Here is a 16,535-nt window from a genome sequence, read left to right as displayed (position 1 = left end):
TTAAATCTTAGAGCATTGTCTCCCACTCCCCCCAAAAAGACTTTCTCTTTTCACGCATATTAAGAGCTTCATCTCTACACACTTGCGTGCAGCTGCACGAGATACACAGGTGCACATATTGTGTTCTAAATCATGTAGATTTACACACATGCACGCCTGCATGCATTCACTTAGACACACACAGACACACACATAAGGTTTGGACACAATCTCCACCCCATATGGACCCTCACGGCCATCTGTCCCAGTGTGTGCGTGCCAGGCGCCATTCACTGAATCTCCTCTCCCTCTTTCTCTATTGGACACAGTTCTGCCCCACTGCAGTAGGCCTCAACATGTTAGCCCTTTTTACATGAACTGTGGTAACCCAACATGAGAACTAGCTACACTTCACCGAACAACCTCCCCGAAGAGCAAGTCCCAAGAGCTGTGGATTTTTAAGCTGCTTCCACTGCAGAGAAATGGCAAAATGCAAACATGGAATTTATTCTTGGAAGATCTCCCGGTTAGGATTGAGCAATATGGCTGAAATCTGTACTGAAATATTAATAGGAATATTACTGATATGATACGACATATATGAGTATAGTTTTTGCCAATGGTTTCAAAATATGAGATAATGAGAACCAAGGTTTTCTGCATCACCACATCAAAGAAAAAATATCAACCGCACATCACTTACTAACAGAATTTTAGTAAACAGTCACAGCAGGCTCAAACCCAACACACTTTGAAAAAGTGCAACTGCATAGCAAAAATGCTTGAATTTTTAATCTATTTTATTTATTTTTTTATTTGTAATTTCAACCTTCTTGGATTGACACAGGTATGACAGCAATACATATCTGGTATTTGTTAAAGCTATGTCATATAAACCAGGGTTATGGGTGTATATGACAGCCACCCGTCCAGATCATTGAACCCAGGTGTTCCAATCACTTCTGTGGTCAAAGGGGTATAAAATCAAGCACCTAGGCATCAGAGTGCTTCTACAAACATTTGTGAATTAATGCGTCGCTCTCATGAGCTCAGTGATTTCCAGTGTGGGACTGTGATAGGATGCCACCTATACAACAAATCCAGTTGGGAAATTTCCTCACACAGTCAGCTGTGGCCCTAACATCAAGAACAGTGTGTAGACAGCTTCATAGAATGGGTTTCCATGGCTGAGCAGCTGCCTTAAATCATCAAGTACAATGCAAAGCGTTGGATGCAGTGGTGTAAAGCGCACTGCCACTGGACTCTAGTGCAGTGGAGATGTGTTCTCTGGAATGACAACACATCTCCACTGCACTAGAGTTTCTCCATCCATCGGATTCTCCATCTGGCAATCTGGTGGATGATTCTTGGTTTGGTGGAGATCAGTACTTGTCTGACTGCGTTGTGCCAAGGGTGAAGGGTTAGGTGCAGGGTTGTTTTCAGGAGCTCCACCTCTTAGTTTCAATGAAAGGAACTCTTGCTTCAGCATACCAAGACATTTTGGACAATTCCATGCTCCCAACTTTGTGGAAGCAGGTCCAGCAGCCTGTTCCAACATGACTGTGCACCAGTGCACAAAGCAAGGTCCATAAAGACATGCAGAAGTGAGAACTTGACTGGCCTGCACAGTCCACACTGTAGTTAACACCTATAGTTAAAACATCAACATTTTTCTTAATATTTGAACTTTTTTTTCCTTCACCAATAAGTAGGCAACAGTATTATATATAATTATAGTTATAATTATGATTAACCTGCAAATGCTACTACATCTGTCAGAGTCAGTGCCATAATGGGTATTTTTGTCTTTTAAGCTTTTCTTTTTAAAAAAAAAAAAATATGTACAGTACCTGATCCCATTCTGACAAAGCCCCAGTCTTCTGGGTGCTGCACCAGTGATTTCTCAGGAAGAGTATGACTCATAGACTCCTGAAGCAGGAACCCCCAGGGGAGCCAGTCTGTTAGGAAGGCTGTTCCAAGGAGCTGATAGGCTCACCTTAAAAGTGTCATGCTATCTTCAGACATGTCACCTCTTCCAGAAAAAGCAACCTTTTCACAGCCTAGCGGCGTCTTTTCAGAGAGAAAACAAGTGAGAAAACCCAGGGTTATTTTCGAGTTATTTGTTCTGTGCCTCTCCTTTGATCACGTCTCTTTCTTGTGTAAATTACAAACAGACTGGAGTCCTCCTGGGACAGAACAACAGTGGAAATAGTGACGGGGGATAATATGTATAAGAGAAAGTTATAAGGTTACCATGACCTCATGGGCTAAATTTTTCATTAGATTTTGATAGTGAATAGTAGGAAGGTGTCGAATAGGCTCTGGATCTTGCATGAATAGCATTCCAAGACAGCATGAGATGCCTCATAAAGAAGAGAACAGGAGGCATGCAGTGTATGAGGCTACTCTTTATTACACAGGTCTCTGCATCTGCTCTCTACTTCCTTGTCCTTTACAGGGCCTCTGGGAGCTAATGCCAGCTGGTAGTAGGCAATATATATTCAATATGATTACTATGTTCAAATGTGCATGAAAAAATACAAAATAACAACAACAAAAAATAACTAAAAAAAAGGTCCCTTTTTCTGCCTCTGTCACTTTTGTTACTGTGGACAGGTTCAATCTCAGCTGAGACATTTTTAGAACAACTTGAAGAGTATAGTGTAAAAGCAAAAGTGCACGTGTATTAGGATTTGAAAATGTGTGAGCAAAAAAAACAAATAATGCATTTCATGGAGCACAAGGTTCAAGGTTGACTGACCCATATATACACCCCACATTTACCTGTAACAAACCTATTCAACTCTCTGTCTCTTTAAAGCCTCCCTTTGTAAAAATGTACGGTGGCCTTGAGAGGTCAAATGCACTGCAACATAAGAAAACACCAGCAAATAGACAAACCCCACAAAAGCACACAAAACACAACGGAAGTTGAATTAAAAAAGAAAAAAACATGTGTGTTTTAATCACATGATTCATAAATTATATTCTCTATACTGTATGTAGATACGTGTTTGCTATTAGCCGTTTACCGTTAGCTTGTTACTTCTGCATGTGCAGGATCTTTTCTATTCCATTGTGTTTTGTGTGTGTTTGCAGCCATTTCTTTTTAATTTGCTGATGTGGTAGTTTTCTTAAAATGCTGTGTGTTTGACATCTCAGCACTACTTTACCCGCCTCCCTCTTCCACTTGTCCATACATGGAAGTCTGTGCAGGATGATATGAACTGACCATTTAGACCAGTTTGAAACCTGAGTTTTAGTCTCTCAGAGATTACTTCAGCGAATACTGATTTCACATGACTCAATGTGAGCATCTGTTGCGCTCTAAAAGTAGTTGTAAAACTTACATTTTTCTGAATTGTTGGGAAAATCTTTAAAGACTATTCTTATTTAATTGTGTTTTGTTTTTGGACACATTTCTAGTTAATTTTTGTAGTTTACTGGCTCCAGGAGGTCAGAGTTCAGATGTGTGATGTCATCAGTAAGTGCAGAAAAAACAAACAGTGGCTGTGTCCCAATTCAGGGTCTGCACGCTTGAAGTACGCACACTACGCATACTACGTACAGTGCGTACTATAAGTACGAGAAGTGCTGAAGTGAGAGGCTTGTGAAATGGGACGGTCTAGCCTTCGTCGCGCTGTTCAGGTTGCCTAGCAACCATGATACTAACCGCGAGAAACGTCTCATACAGCTTTGTGTGACATAAATGTAGGAGAAAAATGTTTTGTTGGTCATTCATTTTTGTCATGACATCACTTTGATTAGTTGAGTATCTGAGGCTGAGACCACAGGACTGTAAAACATGATTGTTGGGCTTCATTTCTGTACTAAACAGTTATTTCAAGAGTAGTTACTAAATAACAATTAGCTCATGTTGTTCATGAGACTAAAATCATCTCACTGTGGTAATGTAAATATAATATGGCCAATATTATAGTTATTGTCAGATTATTAGAGATATATATGTATATATATATATATATATATATATATATATATATATATATATATATATATATATATATATACCGACACTAACAAGCTGATCTACAATATGGCAGCAGTGATCAGTGAGATGCTTGGCTACAAGTTGAACAGCCACAAGGGGCAGTACCCTCCATGGAGAAGGAGGCTAGAGGGCAAGATCAAAGTAGCACGGAGGGAGTTAGCCAACTAACGGAGTTGCAAAAAGGTGCGACAAAGAAGGTGCATAAGAAATACAGCAAGCTGTCCATACCTGAGGCCTTGGAAACTGCCAAGCAAAGACTCACAGCCTTGGCCAGCCGCTTGAGGAGGTACACCAGAGAGATAGAAGGCAGGAGAATAAACCAGCTGTTCTCCACAGAACCAGCAATGGTGTACTCTCAGTGGCAAGGGAACAATAATAAGAGAACAGCACCACCAAGGCTGGAGACGGAGCAATACTGGAAGAGCATATGGGAGAAGGACGCAACCCATAACAGCAATGCTCAGTGGCTAGTGGATCTGAGGGCAGACCATAGCGACCTCCCTGAACAGGGTCCAGTAACCATCACAGTGGCAGATATCCAAGAAAGGGTCTCCAGTATGAAGAGTTGGACAGCACCAGGGCCCGACATGGTTCACGCCTACTGGCTAAAGAAGCTGACTGCACTCCACGAGCGTCTGGCAGCACAAATGAACCAGCTGCTAGTTAACGAGGGACACCCGGAATGGCTAACCGAAGGTCGGACGGTCCTGATCCCCAAGGACCCCAAGAAGGGACCAGTCCCCTCGAACTACCGACCAATAACCTGCCTCAGTACTACATGGAAGCTCCTGTCAGGCATCATATCGGCTAAGATGAACAGGCACATGGGTCAATACATGAGCGGGACTGTTACGGCCCTAGCCGTTGCCGGCTCTTTATGTTAAGATTATCTATAATAAAGACTATTATATTTACTAAAAACACATGTCTGTTTCCCTTTCATTCTGTTCTGGACTCTTTTGTTACTGGTCCCCTCACTCGCATGCCTAGACCCCTTCGGGGGGACGTAACAGGGACACAGAAAGGAATTGGCAAGAATACCGGAGGCGCAAAACACCAGCTACTGGTAGACAGAACAGTCAGCCGAGACTGCAAGACCAGACTAACCAACCTGTGCACTGCCTGGATTGATTACAAGAAGGCCTATGACTCAATGCCCCACAACTGGATACTGGAATACCTAGAATTGTACAAGATCAATGGGACCCTAAGAGCCTTCATCAGGAACTCAATGGGGATGTGGCATACAACACTAGAGGCCAACTCCAAGCCCATAGCACAAGTCACCATCAAGTGCGGGATCTACCAAGGAGATGCTCTGTCCCCACTGCTGTTCTGCATAGGCCTGAACCCCCTCAGTGAGATCATTAACAAGACTGACTACGGATACCGACTACGGAACGGAGCAGTTGTCAGCCACCTCCTGTACATGGATGACATCAAGCTGTATGCCAAGAGTGAACAAGACATCGATTCACTGATCCACACTACCAGGCTATACAGCAATGACATTGGAATGTCGTTCGGGCTGGAGAAGTGTAGTCGGATGGTAACAAAGAGAGGGAAGGTAGTCAGAACTGAGGGGATTGAACTACCAGAAGGCAACATTGCAGACATAGAGGACAGTTACAAGTACCTGGGGATCCCGCAGGCGAATGGGAACCATGAAGAGGCCGCTAGGAAAGCTGCAACCACCAAGTACCTGCAGAGGGTCAGGCAAGTCCTGAGGAGTCAGTTGAACGGTAAGAACAAGGTCCGGGCCATCAACACGTACGCCCTGCCCGTGATCAGGTACCCTGCTGGGGTAATAGGCTGGCCAAAGGAGGAGATAGAAGCCACTGACATAAAGACAAGAAAGCTCATTACCATGCATGGAGGGTTTCACCCCAAGTCCAGCATCCTGAGGCTGACGCTAAGCAGAAGGAAGGGGGTCGGGGACTGGTGAGTGTCAGCACCACAGTCCAGGATGAGACAACGAACATCCAAGAATACATCACGAAGATAGCCCCAACCGACCGAGTGCTCAGTGAATACCTCAGGCAGCAGAAACCCAAGAAAGAGGAGGGAGACGAGGAACCATCATGGAAGGACAGGCCCCTGCACGGTATGTACCACCGGCAGATAGAGGAGGTGGCTGATATCCAGAAATCCTACCAGTGGCTGGACAAAGCTGGACTGAAAGATAGCACAGAGGCACTAATCATGGCAGCACAAGAACAAGCTCTGAGTACAAGATCCATAGAGGCTGGGGTCTATCACACCAGGCAAGACCCCAGGTGCAGGCTGTGTAAAGATGCCCCAGAGACAATCCAGCACATAACAGCAGGGTGCAAGATGCTAGCAGGCAAGGCATACATGGAACGCCATAACCAAGTGGCCGGTATAGTGCACAGGAACATCTGTGCCGAGGATAACCTGGAAGTCCCGAGGTCAAAATGGGAAATGCCCCCAAGGGTGGTGGAGAATGACCGAGCTAAGATCCTGTGGGACTTCCAGATACAGACGGACAAAATGGTGGTGGCTAACCAACCAGACATAGTGGTGGTAGACAAACAGAAGAAGACGGCCGTAGTGATCGATGTAGCGGTTCCGAATGACAGCAATATCAGGAAGAAGGAACACGAGAAGCTGGAGAAATACCAAGGGCTCAGAGAAGAGCTCGAGAGGATGTGGAGGGTGAAGGTAATGGTGGTCCCAGTGGTAATCGGAGCACTAGGTGCGGTGACTCCCAAGCTAGGCGAGTGGCTCCAGCAGATCCCGGGAATAACATCGGAGATCCCTGTCCAGAAGAGCGCAGTCCTGGGAACAGCTAAGAGACTGGATAAACCGCCCGCAGGGGCATGCTGGGTGTTTTTTATATATATACATAAGGCTTTACAACTAAGTTAACGTTGAAAGTACAAACGTCACTAATGTCACACAACAGCGATGTTTTAATGTTCTTCGTTATTAAACATTCGCACTGTTGGGTCTAAATCAGACCCCGCTGATCCCAGAACTTATTCCCATGAAAGAAAGACAAGGCAACAGCGATCGATCTTTTTACTTGCAAGGGGGGCCTTGTCCGTACGTTAGCACATCACAAAATGACCTCTCTGACTGCCCCCTCTCGCTCCCTTTTATTGGCAAAGTTCACACAATAAACAATAGTTTACAACACGTACCTTCCCCACGTAACCCCCCTTGGTTACAAAGACAAGGCACTGTGTGTGTGTTATGTGAGAATGTGTGTGTGTGTGTGTGTGTGTGTGTGTTAGACCTCCTGCTGACCACAGGGTCGTAAACGCAGGAAGCTTACATCAAAAGCACAAGGATGATAAAAGACTACAGCCCTACAGCCCCCCACCTAGAACCTCGAGAATCTGGGGAGGGGAGGACAGAAAGAATTCCTTTCACAGAATTAAAACAATGTACAAATGGCAAACATAAAAATGACAATATTTAACAATTCACCCTGACACGCACATAAATAAGTGACGTCATATTCAGTACTTACTTTTGACAGTTCACTCTTCGGCCCCTCCCTTCTGCCGTATTTTGCGGCAAAATTATCCACACCCACCGCCGCGCTATGAATTGTGGGATATATGGGACCACGAAGCGTGCACCGGACCACGCTTGATATTTGGGGAAATTGACGGCGCATTTGGAGTATGCATTTGAAGTACACTTCGAATTGGGACAGCCGTCGTCGCGTGGCGGTGACGTAATCACACTTAAAATGCGTACTTCAAGCGTGCAGACCCTGAATTGGGACACAGCTAGTGTCTGAGACGTGAGGGAGCGATGTTTTGCTGATGATATGCTATGCTGCCTGTAAACTCCAAACCTGAACTGAGGAGAATAAAGTTGCAAAAAAAAAGGAGAATGGAATCATGTCTCTCTGAGGGTGCAACACATCCAACAATGTTACAGTATTAAACAAAAATAAGTCCTACTTGTTTTGCACATGCAGCCTAAAGGCTTTGCATTTCTTTAAAAAAAAACTTTCTATGGGTAATTGTGGTGTGCCATTGTTCCTTAAATGAATCTTGCAGTTAGTGAACTTCTTTGAGAACGCAGTATAATGATTGAAAGCAGCACAAAAGCCAGGATATACACGTGTGATAAATCTTTGGCTTTCATGCCAGCACTAGATCAACTGCATATTTCACAAAGATAAGCTTCCCGAAATGCTCGTGTGCCTTAAAATTGAAGACGATTCCTTCCCCAGCGCACCACTGACCTCAAACATGCTTCAAAGGTAAATCTGAACTGTTTGAAGTCCAAGAAACAGCAACCAGTATTGCCTCAGAGGCTTTCCCTCCACAGTCACCAGGCACCCTCTCTTTTTCCTTCATCATAGTGTCTCGTTCAGGACAAAATTCAAAGATTGTTCAAAGAAAATTTGAGAAACATTCCTACAACCATCCCGCAGACAAGCGCACAAAGAGAACTTTGCTTCCTGTACTCTGAAAACACCCTTCCAAGTCCCACACTAATGATCTCAGTCATCAGTGAGACACTTGATATTTCGAACTCCTTCACTTTCGAGGGAAATTCTTCTGATAGGAGTCAACACACTGTTTTCTGACACAGCAGTGTGGCAATAAAGGGGATAACCCTCTAACGAACTATTTTACACTTGCAGCAGGTTACAGCTCAGTGAATCCAGCAGAATCCCGTTTTCTTTATCAGATACCACAGCCTTGATAACAGGATTTTTAACTCGCTACTTTTAGAAGCCCTTTAAATGCACCAGCACAATTTATGGGCAGCTATGCATCTCTTTAGTGAAATAAAATCAATATGCGGCAGATGAACTCCTCCACATTTTGTTTCCTGCATCTGACTCGGGTTCATCTGTGGTGAATTGATTTTAAATCACTGGACATGATTTACAAAGGTGCTCAGCTTCCCGTTAAAATCTTTTTGTGGCTCATACTGTATTGTGCAAATCCAAAGAACTCAAAGATATTTTTGATATTCTTGTGAATGAACCTTATACGCTTCAAAACTTTCAAAAGTAGGCTGCATACACAGAGCCAGCTATCTAGCCAAATACAAAATGAAAAAAAAAAAGAGCTCCCTAAATGTCTTTTAAACAAAACTTCTCTGTCTTGTCCAGGAGTAGATGCAAAAAGGGCAAATTTGACTTGCTTTATGCCATCAATCATGTCTTTTTTGTTATCAGTGTAAAAGAAAGTTAAGCATACACAGTAAAAAGATACAGAAGCCTGTGATTCCCAAATGCCACTCAAAGCCAGGGACTCCATGCTTCCTTTACTCTTTACGCTTCATTATTGATACCCTCGCACACTTCCTATCAAATACAGTGAAAAATACAGACAAAATCTTAAAAAGAAATTGCTGTGTAGCTTTTTCTTCTTCTGGTGTGGAGCAGATATTGCCACATCACTACACAGAGAATTGGTTAGGGAGGCGAAGTCCCTTCTGAGCAGCAGGGACTAGAAGGCTGGTGGGGGATAAAGGAAACAGTGACGGGGGGGGTGGTGTGACAAATTCACAGCAACGTTCGAAGAAATGTTCCACAGCACAAAAGCGCAGACAATACTGGAGTTACAAAAAAAATCTCTCAGCATTCGTGAGTGGTCTAGCCAAAGCTTGGACTTAAATCTGTGATCTCAGTGAAGATCACAGTTCAGTGAGGTGCTTCATCCATCTGTGAGAGAAAATAGGGCAAATGCACAAACTCAGGTGGGCAAAGCTGAGAAAGGCAAAGGAAGAAGTGCTTATTTTTTGCTACTGATATGACTGTAAAGTACTGGCTAAAAACAGGACCAAATGCTAAGCTAGTTGTCATGTTTCGGCTGTGTCCAGGCAGGAGAAGGACCCAAACGCAAAACTCACGACAACAAAATTAAACTCAAAAGCTGCTTTATTGCAGGATGGCATGGAAAACTAAACTGGGACATGGATAAACTAAAACGCAAGGAAACACAGCCATGAGGGAGACTACGACACTGACAAAGAGAAACACAGGGCTTAAATACACAGAGGGATAACGAGGGAATGAGACACAGGAGAGCACAGCTGGGAGTAATCAGGCTGGACGAGACAAGGGAAGCAAAACTAGAAACACTCACATGAGACATGGACCTTCAGAGTAAAACAGGAAACACACTGACTGAACTCAAAACATGTAAACTTAACAGCAACTGAGACAGAACATAGGGAGCTGAAACATGGGACAGAAAGGCACAGTAGACACAACATGAACATAACGACGCCCACAGGGAAATAGCAAAACAGAGCACCGAAACACAGGACCTCTTTCAAAATGAAATAGGAAACAATGAAACACTAACATGACTACATGAACTTGACAACATAGGAAACAGACATGAAACACATGAAGGATAAGGGAGACTTAACACAAGGGTTGAAAACACAAGGGGAATATAATAAGCAAATGAACATAGAAATCTAATGAGCTTAAACATAAACTATAAACATCGAAAGAACTAAAACTCAAAACGCTGGGTCATAAGACCCAGGATCGTGACACTAGTAAGTTTATAACGGTTAATAACTCCTACATTCAGCGTTACTGTCACAAGGCATTTTTGTCTCTTTGTTCACATTCAGTATCTGTTTATTTATGCCTTGTTAGACACGTGATAGCTTGTCTCTAAGCTTGTAGCCTGTTGTTTCTGTCACTCCTTTATGCTAGCTATAGAAGAATTGTGGCAGGAAAAAGGTGCAAGACAGAAATATTCTTCATTCAGAGAGGAGTGACAGATCAGCAAATCCCAAACCCACTTACCGACTTGAATCAGACACATTTCCTATATAGTCATGTTCAGACAAGGTAGTCTGCTTTGGTACCTGTCATAGCTCTGCATATCACACAAAACAGGGAAGTGTGTAGGAAGTAGAGCAGATAAAAAAAGAGCGGGGATGATCTTATATACGACTCTTTAAATGTTTGGGCACTAGATCAAACTTTCATCCTCAAACCCTTTGCAATGTGGCCCCTGACTAAGGGTGTAATTAAAATGGAATTAAATGGAATTTAAATTTTATTTGACATTACAATGTAATTTTATTTACCTATAAATACTAAATAAAGGTAGACACACTAGAATAAGGGGGTAACAAGTCTGGCTTTTACGGGAAACAAAGAAATATTGATAGCATAAATAAGTACTATGTAATTAATTTTAAGTAGTGTTCAATTTCATGGTAATTTTGCAGAAAAACAAATAATATTTGCAGATCTTACATTGCAAATACGCTTTACTTTTTGAGGCTGTATTATGTAGTGAGTTAATCTCTCTCTCTTTTTTTTACATCTGGCATCAACTGCTGCTCTCTGGGTATTTTCTCTTATTCTCACCCTTTTCTGTAAACCCTAGAGTTGGTTGTGTTGGAAAATCCCTGTAGATAAGCAGTTTCTGGTGCCTGTATGGCATCAACAACCATGCCACATTCAAGGTCACTGAAATCACCTTTCATCCTGATGCTCAGTTTGAATTTCAGCAGGTCATCTTAACCATGTCTACATGCCTAAATGCACAGAATTGCTTTCATGCGATTGGCTGATTAGATATTTACTTAGAAAGGTCTTTAAAAAAATTATACTGTACAGCACGGCTATTCAATTAAAAAGTTAGTTGGGCCTGATTTTCAAATTGAGGAATTTATCTGGGCCAGGTATTTTTTTGCAGCCAGTAAGGAGCAGATCATGATAAATTTCAAACCCACACAAGTGTGTTAAAGAACAAGTTATTTTTATTCCTTTTTCCCCTGAAAATCTGGTGACCTCTCACAAATGCACACCAAAAGGTCCATTTAAAAAAAGGCAGCTATAACTAAACTTTTTTGCACATTTAAAATAATAAAATAAAGATTTTGATAATTCCTTTTCAAAATGAAATAAATATTTTGCCAGCCCAGACACATTTTAAAGGACAATGGTCACATCTGCTGCTTCTGGGGTTTTTTTTTGCCTGCTGTTGCGCAGGAAAGTTTTGATCTCCTCTTTGAGATCATAGAAATGCTCCAGTGCCCTGCCTTTGGACAGCCACCTTTGGACAGTATCAACAGCCACCAACAGCCAACCAGCGCGCTGCCAAACCAGTCACTTTACCTGCCATGGATGGAGCCCCATCCGTCACAGGTATACAGACACGCTTCATATCCAGACCACTTTCCTCAAAAAAGCTGAAATCTTCTCAAACATTATTTCGCCAGCTGTGTGTCGCTCTAACGGTAGTAAGCCGAACAATTTGTCTTCAAAAAACTGACATATATGCACAATTTCCTTTTCTTCTTTTTAAAAATTAATTTATCTATTTATGTATTGCGTTTTCTCTGCGTTTCTGCCAGGACCACAGGCAGGGCCACTCGCAGGTTGCTTCTGGGCCACATGTGGCCCGTGGGCCACCATTTGAATAGGCTTGCTGTACAGTATATATTGACATAAATGAAGAAATTTATATCACATTCAGTGACTCATTCTTTGTGTTCATGCTATGATACTCCAGTGGATAGCAGGTGCACTAGACAGATGTACCTTTTTTTAAAGAGCTTTTTTCTTTTTTTTTGAGAGGGAAATAAAATATGAAAGACATTTTGTGGTTATAACATGCACGCAAGCACAAGATTCTGATGGCGTCTATGCTACTACTCCCACTGCCTGCAGCACCAGTCACACAGGATGAATTTTTCATAAGCTCTGACTAAAGACTGAGACAGATAAAGCGGTATATAACTAAGAAAATGTGTATAAATCGCTTTTTACTCTAGGCCATTTAACTTAATTTGCTCAGGCAACACTAACTTTAATATCAAAATAACAATTAAAAAACTAAAAAACTTAATTAGGCAGACGTGCTGTTGGCCCGGGCTGGCGTTAGTAGTTGAACTGCTGATAGGATGATGAATATTAATGTTCAGTTTGGCAGGTTGAGTCTCACACTGATGTGGAGGATTAAAGTTTGTCGGGTCCTGACCTCACATCCATGCATGACTTGCTTATCTTTGTATACTGACTGTTAAGAAACTTTGGATTCTTGTGCTTGAATTATGTCCCTGCTCGGACCTCGGGTAATCCACAGGGAACTGTTTAATTGCGTAGTATTGATTGCTTTATACACCGAAATTAAATTACTAATCTGCCTGTTTCGATTAGCTTTTCTTTACTGCTGCTGGTTGGACAGGGGGGAAAAAACTAAATGTTAAAGCTCTTCCTGTGAAAGACTAATTCATGCACATAAAACATAGGCGAAACACAATGTAACTAACGTTTTGACATTTGGTTGATCCTAATCTGTAAACATGAAATTCCACATTGCCCGAGAGCCTCATTAACACCAAGAAAGAGTTAATGAATTATTACAGTAGCACAATCCCATAAAGGCATTGATTAACAAAACAGGTTTAATACTGGTGTATACTCTGATGACTTCTAGTCTTCCAATGTACCCATTCTAAAAACCTCTCCAGTTTTTATATGAGAACAGATATTAAGCAAGTATTGCTATCAAAGCTGTACTGCTGAGGTAAGTCTGAACTTGACAAGATATTGGCTTTTTAATCTGTCGCTGCTGTTTGTGAGATTTTTTTATGTGAGATACTGGACTGTGTTCAAAGCCTGACAAGAAGCGCTTCTCTCTTTACAAACAAAAACCAAGGCTATTTCACTGAATTTGGGCTCAGTATGAAAAAGTATCATGAAAAGGGAGGTGACTATAACCAGATATTGTAGGGAAAGACAAATAAAGTAAAGTGTTCACTGAACAATGACTCCTGCCACTCGACTGGCATCTAGAGCCCTTAATCCAGCTATGCTTCTGTGGTTTGGTGAGCTGTTTGAAATTTGAAAATTGTTCAAAATGTGCTTCTCTTGCTGGCAGAAGGGGCACTGTGTGTTTGTAGTAAGCTTTAAAACTGCTTCTGAGCACAGGGACTCTGGCCCTGTCCCAAGAGACATCCTTTCAGTACTGAACAGCACTGAGTTATAGACTTATTGGCTGATCTGCCCTCTGCCTTCCCTCATGGTGCATGTTTGTCTGTGCTTGTTGCACGTGCACAGCTTTCACATCTGGACCTTCTATTTCAACCAGTCTGATAGATCAGTTAGGGATAGAAACTCACTTCATGTCATAACCATTTTTTTTTAGTTGTAAATGAAAGTCATAGTTAGATCTAAAAGTATTTAGATTGGATTAAATTAATTACATTTTTTGTAATTTTGCACACAACCCCAGTGGATTTTAAATCAAATATACAGATATGACTGAAGTGTGAACATTTCAGAGGCTGAAAAGTATCTGGACAATACATCCATCCATCAATTTTCCTTTTTTCAGTTCAATTCAATTCAGTTTTATTTATATAGTGCCAAATCACAACAACAGTCACCTCAAGGCGCTTTATATTGTACAGTAGATCAGCGGTCCCCAACCTTTTTTGCGCCACGGACCGGTTTATGCACGACAATATTTTCACGGACTGGTACCGGTACCGAAAAAAGAAGATTTATTCATAACACACATGAAAAGACCCAGGAAAACCGAGATAACGATAAAAACGATAACAAAATAATGCTGAAAACCGATAAAAACCCTGAAAACCATACATTTCACACCTGAGCCTCAACTCTCGCGGCCCGGTACCAAACGACTCACGGACCGGTACCGGTCTGAGGCCCAGGGGTTGGGGACCGCTGCAGTAGATCATACGATAATAGATTCAGAGAAAACGCAACAATCATATGACCCCCTATGAGCAAGCACTTTGGCGACAGTGGGAAGGAAAAACTCCCTTTTAACAGGAAGAAACCTCCGGCAGAACCAGGCTCAGGGAGGGGCGGCCATCTGCTGCGACCGGTTGCGGTGAGAGAAGGAAAACGGGATAAAGACATGCTGTGGAAGAGAGACAGAGATTAATAATAGGCATGATTCAATGCAGAGAGGTCTATTAACACATAGTGAGATAGAAAGTCCCTGTCAGTACTTTTGCTGCAGCATTTTGGATTAACTGAAGGCTTTTTATAGTTTAGTTTTTTGGACATCCTGATAATAATGAATTGCAGTAGTCCAGCCTAGAAGTAATAAATGCATGAACTAGTTTTTCAGCGTCACTCTGAGACAGGATATTTCTAATTTTAGAGATGTTGCGCAAATGGAAGAAAGCAGTCTTACATATTTGTTTAATATGTGCGTTGAAGGACATGTCTTCGTCAAAAATGACTCCAAGGTTCCTCACAGTGTTACTGGAGGCCAAGGTAATGCCATCCAGAGTAAGAATCTGGTTAGATACCATATTTCTTGTTCCTGTTTATCCACAATTCAGTCACATGGGCAGCAGAGAAGCCCGCCTCTTCCAGACTCAGTCACCGAGTCACTCCCAGGCCAACGTGACAGATATAATATCTCCAGCGAGTTCTAGTTCTGTCCTCTGTTCCTCCACCTGGTAAGGCAGGCCTGAAACACCGTGCCTCAGAAGCGCACAAGTGACATCGGGCTCCTTATCCTGGGAGCTCCGTGGGCGGGACTGGGATGTGCTGCCGGGCACTGGTAGAGACTTTCCTGCATGTTTCTGGCTCAGCACACTGGTGTCCGCTCCAGCTCAGTCTTTGCTTTTGGTTGTGGTCATTCTTGCTTTCTGGGCTCATTTAGGTTCTCATCACCACTCTGCACTCTGATGTTTGGTCTCAGGTGATTCGGGTGACCCTGATTGGTGTGGGGATGTCCTCACACATAAACCACCAGACTACTACTACACAAACCACCAGAGGTGAGCTTCCCTCCCTCCAGGACATCTACAGGAAGCAGTGCCTGAGGAAAGCGGGGAGGATCATCAAGGACTCCAGTCACCCCAGCCATAAACTGTTCAGACTGCTTCCATTAGGAAGGAGGTTCTGCAGTATCCGGTCCCGTACCAGCAGACTGAGAGACAGCTTTTTCCACCAGGCCATCAGACTGCTGAACACTTCATAGACACCTCACCTTCACTACTGGAACTCAACATTATGCACTCCATACTGTACATTAATGCCACTTGTTTTGCACAATATCCAACTACCAACCTCTGTATATTTTATATTTTATTTTATTGTTTACTCTATTTAATTTGAAAAATATGTATACACGTAGATATACATATTTAGTATACACATTCAGTAATATGCATACACTCTTATATTGTACATATATTTATTCATATAATTCTCAGATTTACCCATTCTTATATTTTGCTTGTTCTTATGGTATTGTATTTTTGTACACCTCTGTTGCTTGTGAAGCTCGCACACAAGAATTTCTCTCACATGTACTGTACCAGTGTACCTGCACATGTGATGTGACAATAAAAGTGATTTGATTTGATTACCTGTAGTTTCTGCTTGTTTCTTTATCCTTGCTTAATGTTTGGTTTCTGGATTTCATTGTTGTGGATTTTGCTCTCTTTAAATGGAAATGGATACGGTGGATACTGTGGATCTTCTGCACATGTTCACAAAAAGAAAATGAAGTAATGATGTATCAGAAGAATATACAGTGACAGATGTCAATTTGCTTGCTCTTTCATTACAGGA

The 16,535-nt window shown here is 42.2% G+C and overlaps 1 long non-coding RNA gene across 1 annotated transcript in view; it reads left to right on the top strand.

The window, feature by feature from the left end:
• The first annotated feature begins 14,303 nt into the window (after window positions 1-14,303).
• Window positions 14,304-16,535, top strand: part of LOC146514017 (uncharacterized) — a 50,119-nt gene continuing 47,887 nt past the window's right edge. The window contains exon 1 of the long non-coding RNA XR_014875362.1: window positions 14,304-14,354. This is a non-coding gene — a long non-coding RNA (uncharacterized LOC146514017). The remainder of the gene's footprint in view (window positions 14,355-16,535) is intronic.

This window comes from Neolamprologus multifasciatus, chromosome 7, assembly GCF_963576455.1.
Source record: "Neolamprologus multifasciatus chromosome 7, fNeoMul1.2, whole genome shotgun sequence".
In the NCBI taxonomy this organism is placed as follows: domain Eukaryota; kingdom Metazoa; phylum Chordata; class Actinopteri; order Cichliformes; family Cichlidae; genus Neolamprologus; species Neolamprologus multifasciatus.
This window is presented reverse-complemented; position numbering and strand designations above follow the sequence as displayed.